The sequence below is a fragment of the Lagenorhynchus albirostris genome, chromosome X (assembly GCF_949774975.1).
Source record: "Lagenorhynchus albirostris chromosome X, mLagAlb1.1, whole genome shotgun sequence".
Lineage (NCBI taxonomy): Eukaryota > Metazoa > Chordata > Mammalia > Artiodactyla > Delphinidae > Lagenorhynchus > Lagenorhynchus albirostris.
In genome coordinates this window covers 86,413,066-86,431,064 of record NC_083116.1, presented here as the reverse complement: position 1 = coordinate 86,431,064, position 17,999 = coordinate 86,413,066, and the positions used below count along the sequence as shown (strand labels likewise).

The 17,999-nt window shown below is 47.5% G+C and overlaps 1 long non-coding RNA gene across 1 annotated transcript; it reads left to right on the top strand.

The window, feature by feature from the left end:
- Positions 1-5,589: 5,589 nt before the first annotated feature.
- LOC132513431 (uncharacterized) lies at positions 5,590-17,485 on the top strand. Its single transcript, XR_009538476.1, has 3 exons — positions 5,590-6,159; positions 6,459-6,573; positions 16,646-17,485. It is a non-coding gene; the product is annotated as an uncharacterized LOC132513431 (long non-coding RNA).
- Positions 17,486-17,999: the final 514 nt, after the last annotated feature.

Genomic DNA, 17,999 nt, shown 5'->3' with positions numbered 1-17,999 from the left:
CTCCAGGAAGTAAACTTGGAGAAATCGTAGTGCACACCACATTTTTCCCCATCTCTCAGGTATCAACATCCTGCATGCCTGTTGTACCACATCCGAAAACTGTCACTTCCAATTTTCTAGTTATTTAAAGTGGGAGGATAAATCCAGACCCTGTTACTCCATCATGGCCAAAACCAATTCTTAGTTCAGTCTTAATTAGTCCTTGAATGCTCTGTTCAGAGGATCAGTTATCTTTCTCATATGACGTGTGTGCGTGCTGTGATGAAGAGGTTGAGGGAGACTCCTGAGGTTCTGTCAGTGTAAAGATGTAACTGCTGTTGCTATCCTGACAATTACCACTGTTGATGATGATGAGAAGGCATCATGTGTAAAGCATGTGGCAGCCGAGCATGAGTTAAAGAGCACCTGCTATACTAGAGGCGGAAGAGAATGTTGTTTTACGTCAGGACAGAGTCAGAGAGCACAGTGTGTGAATCCAGGCTTTGCCATGAACTAGTGGAGAGACCCTGGGCAAGCTGTCTAACTCTTTGATACCTCAGTCTCCTTGCCCATTGTTCTATTAGCAGAATCAGGGGTGAATGTGGCCTGTTGCAGCCATGCAAAGGAGGGAGTGCCAGGAAGGAGGTTGTGAAGGGTCAGCTGGGGCAAGGGGCAGAGGATTCCTAGAACGTGGGGCCTCAGAATGCCTTGCCCAGCAGCAGGCAGAGGTGGGTTCAGCCTTGGACATGATCCTGCAGGTGACTAAGAGGTCTCTGGAGGACAAGACCCACAGGATGGATTCTCCAGCCCACAGGACATGCACAGAGAGGAGTGGTCACTGAGACTGAGAGTACTCCGAATATCTGGTCTTTCCAATTCATGCGGTGGGGACCACATTTCTTTCCGGGATTATGCAGATGCGGTCTTGATTGGCTTTGACTGTGTTTCTGATGTCAGTGGCTACTGCTGTCACTGACATTGATGGGGAATAAGGCACAGACAGGGGTAATGGGCAGGAGCTCTGTGACCAGACAGACCTGGGTATGAGTATGGTGTTTCCCCCTCTGGTGAGCTTGAGTAAGTTAGTGAGCTGATGTACAGTACATCAGTTTATTCATCTGTAAAATAGTGATTAATAATAATAACCACCTCCCAAGGATGTTAGAAGGAGTTAACTGATGGTTAAAATAGAGCATCTCTGGAAACAATAATAATGACAAAAACATTAATAATACTGGCTAATATTTATCTCACATTTATTCTGTGCCAGGCCCTGCGAAAACTCTTATTGGGATCATCTCACTTACACCTCGTGAAAGCTTGTGAGGATTGATACTATTACACAGTGGAGAAGATGGAGGAACAGAGAGAGAAAGGGAATGAACCAGTCACACAGCTGATATGAAGAGGACAAGCTGAGATCGACACTCAGGAAAATGCCAGAACCAGTGCCAGTGTTCGGGCTGGGCCGTGGAGAGATCTATTCCAGATGGGGCTCTGCTGGGGCTGAAAAGTAGAAGAAGGAATCAGAGTGGGCTGCTGTGGGCAGTGAGTACTGGGAAGATACACCGAGTGGACGAAGGGGTTGAAGGGCAGTGATGATGCCTACCGACGCGGGGGATTGGAGTGTCGACTGAGGACCCTAGGAACGGAGGAGAAAGAGGACGGTATGGGAATCAGAGGGAACATCACTGGCTGAGAACAAGGACCCTTCTGGATGTTAATGTTAACTCCTGAATTTGTTCGTTCATTCATTCACTCATTCATTACTTCACAAACCATTTCCTGAGCTCCTGCTGTCTTCTAAAAGGGCTCCAAAAAGGAGCGCTCAGACTCAATCCTGCTCCCAGACATATTGTTCTACATGACTTACACAGAGATAGACTGAACCACAATTTTTGTGAATTTAATTTCTATCATTAAAAAAAAGAAGAAGAATATGACAAGAACCCAGACTTCCGGCTTCTCTGGGAAAATCACAACCCCTGCCCATGCAGGGGTCTCATTCCTGCACAAAGATAGTAGGCGATAGCAGCATTGTGGATGCCCCCTCAGACAGGGTAAGGGTCTGGGGTCTGCGCCAGCCCCATCTTCTCTATCATACCCACACGCTGGCCTCTGCCTGGGTTCCCGCTCCCTGCACTGATGCCTGGAAATCCTCTCCAGAAGTAGGCTGGGGGAAAGTGTAGTGCTCACCTCATTTTCCCCCTTTTCTCAGGTATCAGCATCCTGCATGCCTGTTGTAGTGCATCTGAAGACCGTCACTTCCAAAGTTTTAGTTACTTAAAGTGGGAGGATAAATCCAAACCTGCTCATTCATCGTGGGCAGAACCAATTCCTAAGTCAGTCTTAATTAGTCCTTGAATGCTGTGTTCAGAGGATCGGTTCTCTTACTCGTCTGACATGTGTGTGTGTCCTGTGATGAAGAGGTTGAGGGATGCTCCCAAGGAGTTTACATCAGTGTAAAGATGTAACAACTGTTGATATCCTGACAATTACCACTATTTATGATGCTGAGGAGGTTGTTGTGAGGGTCTGGGGTCTGCACCAGCCCCATCTTCTCTATCGTACCCACACCGGAAGCCGATTGGCAGGGAACATTTACCATACCCATGTGCTGCCCTTCCCTACCCTCACATGAGCTGCGCTCCCTAATGCACAATAACTGCCTGGCCCTGGGGCATGTAAATTTGAGAACCCTGTTGCTGGAGACCCTCCAGATGCCCTCACACAAAAATGCTCTGTGGTACAGGTATTGTTTTCACCACATGACTTTGCTTTAGACAGAGTTATTCAAATAATACGTGAATAAGTGGCTGCTGTGAAAGATTCCATTAGTACATCAGTACATGGACTACACAGGTCATCACATTCCTCCACATTCTCTGCTTCCTGGGCCTACCAGTGGGGCTAGTTATAGGTGCTTCCTTGCTCCTTTCAAAAAATATTTCTCTGTATTTAAACCACACACACACACACACACACACACACACACACACACAGCAGGCCCCACTATGAGCATCTCCCATTTGCTTCCCCTCCCACCTAATATTAACAGCATGTCCTGAAGAAGATCCCTCTGATCAGTACACACTGGTCCCCTCATGCTGTTCCATGGCCAGTGTGTGCTCCATGGTGTAACATGAACCACTCACCGTTTGTTTACAACCCAACCATCATCGACTCTTAATGGACATAAAGAGGTTTTACACAATTGTTTGCTACTATCTTCCTTCTACACACAACTCTGTGAATGTGTGTGTTGATTATACATTTTTAAAGTGGAGCTGCTGGGTCAAAACTCAGTCATTCACCAATCATCCACTGAGCACCTACTATGTGCTGGGCACTGGGGAGACTGGCCGTACTAGACAAAAAAAAAGTCTCTGCCCTCACCGACCTAGCATTGTAAGGATTTTTCACTTTGATACATGCTGCCACGATGCTGTCCATCAGTGGTGCAGGAGAAGTAAAGCTTGTTTACTGGCTCCTCACATCACTCTTGGGGCAGACGCTCTGCTGCAGTGAACAGGATGCTTAGACCTTTGCTCCCTTCAAGATCTTCAGGGTCTGGCGATGAAGACTGTTCGTTTGGATGTGTTGGGGGGTAAGGAAGGAGGGAGGGAAGGGAAGGAACAGTTCACAAATAACGTGGTGGAGGGAGGTAGGAATCCTAGAGTCCACCACTTAGTTGTGTAGGAGGGACGCTGAGCCTGGTTAGAAATGCAAATTCTCGGGCCCCACCAAGGACCCACTGAATCAGAAACTCGGGGATGGGGGGTAGCAATCAGTGTTTTAACAAGCCCTCCAGGTGACTGCGATGCATGCTACAGTTTCACATTCACATTAGACCCACCAGGATAACCACAGGACTGAAGCGAGAAACAGCACCCCCTCCCCCACCGCCCCGGGGTATCACCTCCTGGGGGTGTCCGGTTCACCCCTTCATTTCTACCTGGTCACATTCAGGCGGGGATGGCAACGGGGCGAGAGATTGGCTCCGGGATTGCGGGGCCAGAAAGCGTTCTGGGCGCTGATTGGTCGCCGCGAGATGGCCGGAATAAGCTCTTCCGGTGCGCAAAGCGGAGCCGGAAGTCCCGCTATTCCCTCCCCCTCCCCGCGCAAGGCGGTAGCCGAGTTGGAGTTCAGGGCGAGAGCGTGTTCGTGTGCGCGCTGGCGTTTTCAGAACGTACATTTCTCTGAGTGGGCCCACTCCAGAACTGGCTGTCCCGACGGGCATAGCTAGAAAGGGCGAGGATTCCGCTAGGGTACATGTACGGGGTAACAGAACGGTGACAGAGCCCATGGTCTTTATCTCATGTAGTCAGTGTCCTTGGGACCCCTGGGAGATGTCCCCTTTCCTAACGGAACCGAAGGCACGGTAGTCCTTTCCACCGATTACAGTCAAGGACAGAGGCCTGCCCCTCACCAGGCCTTCTGATCCCAGTCTGGAGCTTTACCCCTCCTGCCCGTTGGGAGACTGTGGCTGGCTTGCCCCACTAGGCCTATCCTGTATTACCCAGGGAGGCACAAGCAATCACAAGGCCCAGCACAGAGAAAACTTCTTGTAATGCTCCCTGTTACAGTGGTGTCACTGCATGGAGGTAACTTTCCAAGTAGGAAGACTTTTTCCCAAATCCAAGACTCCAGAGAATTGCGAGGGTTTCATCCTAACTTTGTCCTCCCTCCCTTTGGGCACCGGCCAGCAATGGTCCGCGGGCATCTACATCCGCTGTTCCCCGATCCCACCACCAAGGGGCGCGCGAAATGAAACGGTTCTGTCGTGGAACGTACCACTGAGGGGTAGAGGGAAGTCCTTCGAGTCGGGAAGGAACCATTCGGGAGGGGGCGTCCGTTCGGGAATAATCCATTGAGCTCTGTGACAACACTGAGGGTCCCCTTACACCGCGTCGGGCATCGACCACGGGTCCCAGCGGAGGCACTCAGGGCGCCGCTGGGTCCATCCCCATTGTAACCGCTCCATCTTCCCGGCACATTCGAGGCCGAGGGGACACCGGGTTCTCAGCCTGCAGCCTTCTTTTCTATCTACTCCAGGGTCACCCCTTCGTTTCTGCATGGTCACATCCAGGTGGGGAGAGCAACGGAGCAAGAGATTGGCTCCGGGATGCGTGTATGTGTGTGTGGGGCGGGGGGGGGGGGGTCGAAGTCGAGAAAGCGTTCTGGGCGGCGATTGGTCGCCGCGAGATAGCTGGAATAAACTCTTCCGGGGTGTCAAGCGGCGCCGGAAATCCCGCTATTCCTGCCCCTCCCTCCTCGCCTGCCCAGTTCCCATTGGCTGTCTCTCTGGGACAGGCACAGTGGTCGCCGAGTTGACGCTCAGGGTGAAAGGTGTGCGTGTGCGTGTGCGTGTGCGCGTGCGCACGCGGGCATTTTCAGAGTGTACATTTTTCTCCGAGTTTGACTACTCCAAGACTGACTATCCGTAAGGGGCTGATTAGCTGCCCGGGTCGGTGGCGAGGTTCGGCGCAGTCGCTGGCTGTGCAGGGTGACGGTGGTGGTGTCTTTCCGCGAGCTCTTACAGTCTTGTTTAGCCTTCACTCAGTCTGGAGCGTGTGGCACCGCAGGGTCAGTCGCGCAGATTCATATAATTAAGGCCAAGGAGGGGTCACCAAACTTTTTTGGTGTCTCTCCCTGGGAAGTAACGTGTGTCGTGCAGTTTGGAGATGTGTACCGCTACGTCTGACATCCCAGATGCTGTTTGAGTACATTTGGCGTCTGTGAGCATTTTGGGGAGTTTTTGGTGAATGGGATATTTTATCTGGGTGGGTTTTGTGAGCCATGGTACAAAGTCTGTAGGGATTTGTGTCCTTGTAGACCTGGGTGTGCATTTTCTGAGCTTTTGGGCATTAGAGTCACTGGGTGTTAGACCCTTATGTAGACGTCTGTACCCCAGCGTGTGAGGCCTTTGAACTGTTGTGATTCTGGGTCCCAAGGTGTGATGTCTCTGAGCTGCTTTAGGAAGGGGTTTGTCTAAAGGTGTAAAGTATCTGAGCTGTTTGGGGTCTGTGTGTCAGTAGTAAAATCTCTTACCATTTTGGCTGTGAGGTCTCTGTCCAGGAACTGAGGGAGTTGGAAACCCGGCAGGTATGATTCCGAAGCCTGGAACCCGACGTGCTGATGGTGCGTTGTTGAGGGTGTCACTTGTCTCCTGGAGTCTCAGTACGTACGTATCATAATCAGTCAAATGGGGCCAGTGCCCACCTTGGAGGGTACCTGTGCATGTTAACAGTGTGTGTAAAGGGCCCGGCTCCCAGCTATGGTTCAGCAGATGTTTTCTGAGCGCCTGCCATGTACGTGAGTACTATTCGAGGAGTTTGTGACAGGACAGAACTGACAAAGTCTCATTTCATAGAGTTGGTCAATAAGTAAATCAAGGGTGGCAGGTGCTATGTATGAAGAAAGATAGGGCTGGACCAGGGGAAAGGGTATGTGGAGATGATGTTATTATTTTATTCAAGGTAATCAGGGAAAGTCTCCCTGAAGGATGACGAATGAGCAGAGACCTGGAGGAAGTGAGGGAGCACGCCGTGGGATTACCTGAAGGAAGAGCATTCCAGGCAGAAGGAACAGCAGGTGCCACAGTCCTGGCGGGGCAGTCTACTTGGCGTGCTCCTGGATATCAAGGAGTCCTGTGATGCACTGGGTCCAGCACGTAGCACTCATTGAAAGGTGTCTGGTGCTGCTCTCTGTGTTTGTCCCACAATCTGTGGTCATCCCCATTTCACAGATGAAGGACCCGAGGCTCCAAGATGTGCCCTGCACCTTCTCACCTGCTTACACCTGAAATTACTGAAGAGGGGTGAAACTTTCTAGCCCATCATGAGAGACAGAGGGCCTGAGTGTAAGAGCTGCAGGGAGGACACCGTCCACACTGAATGTCAGCCAACCAGCGGAGATCAGTTATAAAATGGGAATCATGCCCCTCATAACATTGCTACTCTTGATGGAGGGCAGGACTTAAGAATGAGAAAGGAACTGGGGCAAAGGAGAGAGGCAGGAAGGGGAAGCTGGAGGACAGTGAGGAAAAAACCCACTGGCTTCATCATATTGCTTGGATTTGGCCCAGTTCACCTTGATTAACTGATATATTCACTTTTCCCCTGTCCCTACCCTTTCTTTCCCTTCCCTTCTCTTCTCTTTTGTGCCTGAGCAGTTCAGTCCTAAAGCCATTAGGTGTTGACGGGCAAGGCAAGTATATGCGTGTAGGGGCATCCCAATTTGGGAGGTCAGAGCCCAAGGTGGTAAGGAGGATATCCCTGGGGGTTCTGTGGGGAGGTGGTTAACTGGCTCAGGGATTCAGGCTTGAGTGAGGTGTGGAAGTCAAGGGCAGGGGATGGTTCAGCATAGCACGTGGGGAGGACCTCTTTGTGGAGGAGGGATGGCTTATATGCATTGGGATTTGTCAACTCAGTGAATATATAAGGATGGTGGGAGCCACGTCTGTCACTTTTGGAAGAGGGAATTTCCAATATGGAAAGGAGGTAAACTGGAACAACTTCTGAGGAGTTCTACTGGAATTAAAGGTCTCCGTGAGAACTCCTGGTTTTCAATAGATATGTGTGCATATGTGGATAGATTGATATAGAAATATATATATGTGTGTGTGTGTGTGTGTGTGTGTGTGTGTGTGTGTGTGATTGTGTTCACACATATATTCCAAACTTCCTGAAAACAGCAACATCCCAATGACAATAAGTACACCTACCGCTAGATCCTAGCTTCTGAATACCATTCTCCGCTAAATGCTGGGTTCCCAGGCTGAGGAGAGAAAGGATTAATGAGCCTGGCTCAACTTGTCATGTCAGTAATAAGGGAAAGTTAAGGAATGATGGGGAGATGTCAGGGGGACACAGAATATAGCTGGAGGGCTCTCCCACCGGAAAAGCTGGGGACTCTTTTATCTTTTCCAGCTTCTCTGAGGTATTATTGACATATAGCATGTAAGTTTAAGGTGCACAGTGTGATGATTTGATACACGTAGATAGGGCAAAACGATTACCACAATAAGGTTAGTTAGCACTCTATCCCCTCACAGAATTACCTTTTTAAAAATTGTGGTGATAACATTTCAGATCTACCCTCTTAGCTTTCAATATACGATACAGTTTTGTTCCTTATACTCAGCATGCTGTACATTAGATCCCCATAACTTATTCATCTTGTAGCTGGAAGTTTGTACCGTTTGACCAATATTTCCCCCAGCCCCTGGCAACCGCCATTCTAAACTCTATTTCTGTGAGTTTGACTTTTTTAGAGTCTACATATAAGTAGAACATACAGTATGTCTTTCTTTCACTTACTTCACTTAGCATAAAGCCTTCCAGGTCCATTCGTGTTGTTGCAAAAGGCAGGATTTTCTTCGTTTTTGTGGCTGAATAATATTCCGTTGTATATGTCACCACATTTTCTATATCCATTCATCCCCTCCATGGCCACTTAGTTGCTTACATATCTTGGTTGAAGCTGCATTGTAAATTGTGACGTTGGTGTTAGTCCTCCAACTTTGTTTTTCAAAATTATTTGGCTATTCTAGTTCCTTTGCCTTACCCCAGAAATTTTATCATCAGTTAGTCTATATGTACAAAAAAATCCTTGCCTGGATTTGTGATTGGAATTGTATGAAATTGATGGATCTATTTGGGGACTATTGACATCCTAATTATATTGAATTTCTCAACAGATGAACGCAGTATGTGTCTCCATTTTGTTAGGTCTTCTTATATTTCTTTTCCTCAGCATTTTGTAGTTTTGAGCATACAGATCCTGCTTATGTTTCGCTAGGTTTTGGGGAGAAGCTATTATAAATGGTATGCACAAGTCTTTTTTTTTTTTTAATTTCCTAATTGTTCATTGCTAGTACAGGCAAATATGCCTGATTTTTTGGTGTTGAGCTTGTATCCTGCGACCTTGTTAAACTCACTTCTTAGTTATAGGAGTTTTTGTTAATAGATTTCATGGGATTTTCTAGGTAGATAATCATGTCATTGGTGGATGGGAGCAGTTTGATTTCCTCCTTCCCAATCTCTAAACCATTTGTTTCTTTTTCTTTTCTTACTGGAGTGGCTAGGACTTCCAGTACAATGTTGACTTATAGCTATCCTCCTGGCCTGGTTCCTGATCTTAGGGAGAAAGCATTTAGTCTCTCTCCATCAAGTAGGATGGAGGGGCGGGTATTTTTGTAGATGCTCTGTGTCAGGTTAAGAAAGCTCCCTTCTACTCCTGGTTAGCTGAATGTTTTCATCATGAACGACTGTTGAATTTTGTCAGATACTTTTTCTGCATCAACAGATAACGATCATGTGGTTCTTTGTCTTTGGTATGCTACTATGCTGGCTTGATTGATGTTTTAATGCTGCACCAGCTTTGCATTTCGGGGATAAACCTCACTTGGTCATGGTGTATTATTCTTTTTATATATTGAATTTGATTTGCTACTACTGTCTTTGTTTGACTTTGGTATCAGGGTAATGCTAATCTGAAAAAAGAATTCAAAAAGTGTTCCCTCTCTTCTGTTTCCTTGAAGAGATTGCGTAGAATTGCTGTCATTGCTTCTTAAATGTTTGGCAGGATTTTCCAGGGGTACCATCTGGCCCTGGAGATTCCTTTTCTGTAAGTTTTTCAACTACAGACTCAATTTTAAAAATAGATGATCTGTTTCTTTTTGGCTGAGCTTTGATAGTTTGTTCCATTTCGCCTAAATTGCCAAAAGTAATTATGTAGAATTATTCATAGAATCCTTTTAATTTCTGTGGGATCTGTAACCTATTTCATTCCTGATGTTGGTAAGTTGTGTCTTTAGTTATCTTGCCTTTTTTTTTTTTGTCTGTCTGGGTAGAAGTTTATGAATTTGTATTGACCTATTGAAAGAACCAGCTTTGGGTTTCGTTGATTAACTCTATTCTTTTTCTGATAACTGTTCCAATCTCTATTTCCCTTATTTGCTTGCTTTGAATTTATTTGGATTTTCTTTTTCTAGTGTCTTAAGGTGGAAGCTTTCATTATTGATTTGGGTTCTTTATTCTTTCTAATAAGATAAGCATTTGATGCTGTACATTTACGGCTAAGCACTGCTGTACCTGCATCCTGCAGATTTTGGTAGGTGGTTTTTTCATTTTCATGTTGCTTAAATTAATTTGTAACTTTCCTTGATCCTTGCTCTTTGGTCCATGGATTATTTAGAAGTATGTGATTTAATTTCCTTGTGTTTGGAGATTTTCCTCCTAACTTTGGCTTACTTATCGGTGGTTTTTCTCTTTTGGTCAGACGACATTCTTTGTATGATTGCAGTTATCTTGCAATTGGTCATATTTGTTTTATGACCCAGGATATAGTCTACCTTGGTGAAACTTCCATATGCACTTGAAAAGAATGTGGTATATTCGGCTATTGTTATGTGGAGGGTTCTATACCTGTGAGAACATTCGGTTCACCCATGCATTCTAATTTGCTTTCTCTCCGTTCTGTGTATTACTGAGGTTGTTGAAGTCTCCAGCTGTTCTTGTAGATTTGTTTGTTTCAGTTCTTCCAGTTCTGACTTGGTCATGTATTTTGAAGCTTTGCTGTTGAGTACTGTGCAGAATAGAGTTAACATAGCAGGCCTGCGACTATAATCCTTAGAAGGGCTGGCTTGTTGGCCCTCACGTCGCGTCTGAGAACTTGGATTTCAAGAGGTTTCCCACCGTTGCCTCCTTCAGAAGTGTAGTTTACTCCTCCATCTGTCCAAACAGTATGTTTTATGCTAAACACCTGCTTTCCTCCTGGGAACCTGAAATCTTGTTATGTGCTAGGCCCCGGGTTTCTCAGGAGCTTCCCTGGTGGACAGCATTTCACACGCGTTGTCATGATCCGTTGCCGGAGGGACAAATTGCGTGATTATCTACTAGGAAAGGACTCTTGGAAGCTTGCGCTGGTTTCCTCCGGATGTTGCCCAGTGCACCTCTCCCCCTGGATGATTTGGCTTTGTATCCTTTTGCTGCAGTAAATCTTAGCCATGAGGATGACTATGTGCTAGGTCCTTGGGGTCCTCCTAGGAATTCATCAAAAGCAAGGGTGGTCTTGGGGCATCTGAAACAGTGGTGGCAGCTGTGGATTCACTAGCGAGACTGTGACTCGCTGAAATACGGTGAAAGCCTTGTTTGAGTAAAGGGAGGATGAAGCAGTAGGGATGACGATCTTTTTGTGCTCATTGACTGTGGATGTACCCGTGCTATGAAACAGCAGCTGAGCCACTGACTGTTGTGATAGGTGTTACTTACAGAATTTGAAAACAAAAGATCCAGATCCAGGAGAGTTAGCGCACTGCATCCTCGGCTGCTTCTGCTGTGCTGCCTGATGTGAGTGGGGTGGCGGGGGGTGGGGGTGGGGAGTGCAGCCAGCTCCTGACTTTGGTGTTTGTTATTTCCTCCAGGCCTGGGGGGAAAGGATGCAAACCTTACAAAAGGTGAACTCTGGGTCGGCCAAAAAATGTTAAAAGTTTGACTTGCTCTCTCCTACAAGCGGAAGAAAGCAAGTAAAATCAGGTTCTGGGCTGGAGAAAGCTTCAGATAAACTAGAGGCAAGAAGGGGAAAAAGGTCTGCAGGCTTTTCTTCAACTTGGCGGCGGCGGCGGCTGCGGCTGCGGCTGCTGCTGCAGCAGCAGCAGCCCCTCCCAGCACTCGCGCCCGAGCTCCCCGGCCGCTGTGCGGTACCCTGGTGAGTGTCAGTTTACTGCTAGGCGTTTGAGTAAAGCGTCCCTGGGAGAGGGAATTTTAAAAATGGCTTTGTACGTTGTGGCTGTTGCATCTGCATCTTTGAGACAACTGAGACGGGACGTTAGGCGTATGACTCTTCAGTGCAAGAGAATGAGCTTTTCCAGCCTCCTCACGGGATCAGTGAGACAGACAAAAGGACAGGAGGCTGTGTCAACCCATTTTGAAAATTTTTAAAAATTCACGATTTTGTCCTGGCCAGTTGCTAAACGTAATGTCTTTACAGTTAGATTATAAAACACGTTTTGCTATGAAAGTACTCTTGCCTACAGCCCTTCCATACAAAAGATTAGGGGGACATTAGGGGATAATTAAAGAAATGTAAGTTTTGTTGTTTGTTTCTGTGTTTTTTTTGCGGTACGCGGGCCTCTCACTGTTGTGGCCTCTCCCGTTGCGGAGCACAGGCTCCGGACGCGCAGGCTCCGGACGCGCAGGCTCAGCGGTCATGGCTCATGGGCCCAGCCGCTCCGCGGCATGTGGGATCCTCCCGGAGCGGGGCACGAACCCGCGTCCCCTGCATCGGCAGGCGGACTCCCAACCACTGCGCCACCAGGGAAGCCCCGAAATGTAAAGTTTTGATTTCAGGATTGTACACAGTGATTGTATAACAATGGAGAACACACCACCCCTGGCACCTGGTGGGGGAAGTGTAGAGAGGGAGCGAGGGCATTAATGATCTTGTCTGTTCCTGGGAATTTTCTATGTTTCCTAAAGGAATACTCCCCATGCAGCCTTCCAAGCTGCTGTGAGCACTTTTTTTTTTCTTTTTGAATTTTACTTTATTTATTTTTTTATACAGCAGGTTCTTATTAGTTATCTATTTTATACATATTAGTGTATATATGTCAATCCCAATCCAGTGAGCACTTTGAATGCAAACTGTCTGCTGAGGCTCCAGTCACACCTGAGGGAGCTCTGACTGTGGGACCGCAGGAGTGGCCCCAGCCCCTGGATGGTGCATGCAGAGCACCTCCAGGTGTCAGCCACCCTCGGAAAGAGGATGCGCTGGGGTCCCGGACAGACAGAACTGCTTGGAACGGGCTGCCTCCAGGCAGTGCCTCTGAAACTAAGGCCTCAGATGGATTATTCAAACTGGACAGGGAGTCCTAGGGGGGCAGGTCCCTGGGTGGGAGGCCACACTGGGGCCCCAGGGAGCTGTCCTGCCTGCCTGATGTATGTCCTGCTCGGGGCAACCTAGCAGTTGTGAACCCTTTGTTTCTAGGGATACATGCATGCCTCGGAATTACCCTTCTTGTGTGTGAGCCCTGAATATCCCGACGCAGCCTCAGCCTGGACGAGTAGTGACCAGAGTATGCTGTGCCTGAATTGGTGCCTCAGGTGCCTCAGCTACAAAAGGTTCATACAAAAAACTAAGCCGTAAGGTTCCTGGCTTTCTAAGTTAGACCTTCATGGTTAATGACACCTGTATTTAAATGGCTGAGTCCTGGAACCCTAAGGGATGTAACTGACATCAGTACTGCAGTGTAGGCTGGTGTCACTGCGCTGCCTGGGTCCTAAGACCTGTGGCATTCCCCTCCCTCCCTCTGCAGACTGACATCCTTCTCGCTCGTCATTAAGACACTGGGTCCAGTCCTTCACCCGTTACGTCAGCTCCACAAGTGTGGACTGACTTTCTACCGTGTCTCAGGTCCTCTGCCCTGAGGACACCAGGATGAACGGGATGTGTTTCCAGCCTTCTGAGAAGGAGTTAAAAGTCTGGTGAGGGAGACAGACGTGGAAGCAAAACCTCGGTGCCTCAAAGACAATGGGCTTATCTGGCTTTGTTCAGCAACCCATGGCAGATCACACTATGAGCATTTCCCACGTAATTTTTCCCATCCATTAACAGCATATCCTGAAGATTCATCTAGTCAGTACAGCTGGATTCCCCTCATTCCTGTAGGCGTGTACAACCTCAGCTACCAAGCGACACTGGTGTGTTGCATCAAGCTCAAGGCCAGTAAGAGAATTGCCTTCAGTATGTGTTCTCTAAAACACTCAAGGATTCTTTGTAAGTTTCCAGAGAAAGCAACATTCAGGCTTCCCTTAATTCACGGGTAAATTACAATCATGGAAAATCCACTTTATTTAACTCTCTGCTTAAAAGTGTTCGCCTCCCTGTAACCCTCAGCCCACAGATGCCGGTAGCTCCTCCCAATCATTTCAGCACCCAGACCTACCCTCTGAAACTTCCTGTCAGCTTCCACCTACTTACCAGGTGCACCATTGTGGTAGTAAACCACATAACATACTGGTTATCAACCACGAGAATAGGATTTTGTGAAGGTATCCCCAGACCTCTTATTCTCATCAAAAGGATAGGAATGATATGGTCCACGTCAGGGTTTGGTCTGGGGAAATAGCATGGCAGCATGGAGTAGGACACAGGACTCCCCAGGAAGGATTCCAGGCACCTTCCTCGTCTGTCTTGCTTTCTGTGACAAGATAATGGTTCAGGGACAGACGGGGTGTGAGGTAAGGCTTCGTTTCCAAGGTCAATCACGGCCGTGGGCATCAGTGTTTAGGATGGTTCTGTGGTCGTCGTGGCTCTTGGCTCCCGGGTCTGGGGTCCTTCTCAGAGAGAACGAGCCCTCTCCAGGCTGCGTTACCAGAGTCACGGGCCAGGCGAGGGCTTTAAGCTACTAGGGAAGGCTGTCTGCTTCGGCACGGCAGATCAGATCAGAGGAGGACAGCTGAGAGGAGAAGAGGGGAGAAGATCTCCTCAGGTCAGGGGCAGGTGTCTGATCGGTGAAGGGAAGACATTTTTCCTAAATTCTGGTTGCTCTGGGCTTGTGTGGCATGGAGGGAGTGAGGGTGCAAGAGAGAAGCAGAGGCTGACTGGAGGTGGGGAGAATAGATCATATAACCTCATATCGTCTGTGTCCCATGGCCCCCGAGAAAAGCCCAGGCCACGTGGCATCTCAAAGGTCATCTCCTCTCACCACCTCCATCCACTGGCCATGAAGAGAATGGATCTGAGATAAACTGAAGCCTCAGAGAGACAGGCCAGTGGGGTGGTGGTGTCTTCTCAGAAGATCCGCTGCCCTGCCCTTGGTTTGACTCTCACGCTGTGTCCTTTACGTTCTCTCTCCTGTGCTCTCAGGTTGGTCTTCCCAACTGTGTGTTTGTCCTGGGAAGAGTCAGTACATTGGAGACAGTCTCGCTACCAAAGGAGTTTATTAAAGTTCCTGAGAGTTTCCCAGGCAGAGTGAAAAATCAAAGATTCTAGGGCACCGTTGTAGCCACACTAAATGAGATTCACTGAGTGCGGATCATGGAATCTGCATTTTTGTGTTTTTTTTATATAATTCCTCAGTTCTGATTGACATGGACAATTTGTCTGGGTACTACCAGAGCAGAGGAACGAACGGTCTTATTTTCCCTACTGGCAGGTTTCTCTCTCCATCGGGAGCATGTGGAGGTGACAGAGGTTTGCTGCCTTCTCTGATGCACAAACCCAAGACCTTCAGGCTAGGAGACTGACATGCTGTCTGCTGTTCTAAGGAGGCTCTCAGATCATTGTTTCCACAAAACATCCTGATTCCAATCCTGTCAAGCCTCCATCTAAAAGATTTCTGAAGAAACCAGATTTCTATTTAGTGTGCAGTTCCATGCTGTAAGGTCAATTTGTGTTATGTGTTAGCTGTTTTTCTACATATTTTGCAGTAGCCATTGGATCTTGCCCTTGACTGAATAAATACAGAACACACTTGAGTTTTCCACAATGCCTCCACAGACCTGTGGCTCCACTCCTTACTGCTGGGTGACACTGAGCGGGCTACTTAGCATCTCTGTGCCTCAATTCCTCCATTAGTAACATGGAAACACTAGTTAGGAGTAAATGTAACTACTTCTTGGGGGCAGTTTAGAGCACTGACCATGTTAAGACATGGGAAGTTGTCAGGACAGTGCTCAGCATGTGACAAGTTCCTGGTGAATTCTAGCTGTTGTCATTACTGCTGTTAATAGTTACCGTTCCCACATTTCCCTGGAGAGTGTTCCAGAGAAACAATGTCAAGACCACCTTTGACTCACCACATGGACTTTGCACTATCACTTCAGCCTCTCAGGGACTCAAGAACTGAATGTATGGGGCATGGGTGTGGGTATGTGTGTGTGTGTGTGTGTGTATATTAGCATAATGAGTATTTAACTCTCCTTATGGGGATATTGTGAAGCCTAAATACAATGCTGGGGTTTCATCAGGGGCTCGTATGGAAAAGTTTAGTGCCTATTCTCTAGGAAATTAGAAGTCTAATGACCTCTTCGTATGATTTGTATAATGATGGGAAAGTAAGTGATCACTGGACGATTGTAGTAGAACATGAGTATATACATTTTAAAAAACATTCCAGAGGGAAATTTAAAGGCCCAAGGACCTCATCATATAGCCCTTTTTGGGGGGGGGCATTATTTTTATGAAGCCTAATTCTCCTGTATCAAATTCTGAATATCTGAATCTTATGAAGATACAAAAGTATTAATACTCAAACTTTCATCAGTAGGACTTTATTTCTTGTGTAGTTTTCACATTGCCGGTTTTATGGTGTTTCTTATTTCTTCCACTAATATTCACGTTTTTTTAACCAAAGGGTGATGGTGTGAATATTTTCTGAGTTACATCCTGAGGAGATGGTAAACAGTGTTTTTGGATGGAGAGTCTGAGGAGGGGGGCAAAGGGGAGAGAGAGTGGAGCGGGAGTGGTTGAGGAGAAAGCAACGGGGGCAGGGAGAGAGATATGGGTACAAGCAGAAACCGAAGTGAAGAGACACAAGAATAAAAGCTCACCCTTCTGGACTGTGTTTAACTCTCTATATGTATAAGTGTAATAAGGTCTCTGAGTACTCACAGCAACATTATGAGGTAAGCATTTTTAATGTTATCATCCCTTTTTGCAGATGAGGAAGCTTGAGACACGTAGAGGTTAACGGGTGAAGGAACTTGCCCAAAGTCACCTGGCCGGCAAGAAGTGAGTCAGATTGCTACGCAGGCCTGAAAGAAACAGAGAGGTGTGGTATCTGACCCCCAAATCTGGAATACACTGCAGTGTCCAGTGTCCTCTGGATCAAAAGGCAAGTGAACATGTCCATCGGCATGAATCAGATTACCATGGATCTGTGTATGGATTGAGCATGATGTCTCCTAAGTGCATGAAAGACCACGGGGTGTCGTGTCAATATGCACACGTCACAGAGAACAGTTCCTGGTCCATATCAAGCTCTATACATGTCTTTGCTTCTACCGACATCAGTATCAGCATCCTCATCCTCATCATTATGGGAAGTAGCATAACCATACTATAATGATAAACAGAACAACAGACACAAAAGTATGAAGACATTACCTCCCCCCATCTCCTAATCTTTAAAAATGCAGAGAAAAAACCTGGAAGGCAGTAGACTACATATTAAGTGTTTTTCTCTTGAGTGTGAAATTCTAGATAATGCCCAAATAACCTTTTTTTTTTTTTTTGGCGGTACACGGGCCTCTCACTGTTGTGGCCTCTCCCGTTGCGGAGCACAGGCTCCGGAGGCGCAGGCTCAGTGGCCATGGCTTATGGGCCTAGCCGCTCCACGGCATGTGGGATCTTCCCGGACCGGGGCACGAACCCGTGTCCCCTGCATCGGCAGGCGGACTCTCAACCACTGCACCACCAGGGAAGCCCCCAAATAACCTTTTAATGTGCTGTATCTTCATTGTTACGTAGCCAGTTTTTCTATTATAATTTAAAACTAGTTTTTCTGAAGACCTGTTCTCTTAGGTATCTTGACGTTTCAGGATGAAAAAAAATTGTTTTGGTATCCTTGCCAAGTGAAAACCCAGTCAGCACACTTAAGTGAGGAGTATGATCTTTGGTACAGTGGGGGGTGTGGGGTGTGGGGGGAGCAGAGAGGTCCTGATGGAAGGTTAGCTAAGTCTGCAAGCGTTGTGAAAAAGGCCACGGACGATATAAGCCCAAACCAAACAACAACTCACAGGTCCCTAGGAAGAGACTGGTGTTCTATCCACATAAGTGTCTGTATTAGGACTTCTTAGACCTTTGCTCTTTTGGCTCCCGTGGCACAGTGGGGCAGCGTGTGGCGCTTGTAACGCAGTCCTGCTTTGACCCAGGCTGTGGATGAGAGTTGCAGCCTCCCCTGCAGCACCGCCCCTTTTGTGGGCCAACTGGAGCACTTTTCTTGGTGCCTGGGAGCCTCCAGATTCAGAAGGGAAGGGATCAGTAGGTAGATCCGACCCTCCCAGATAGAGCCA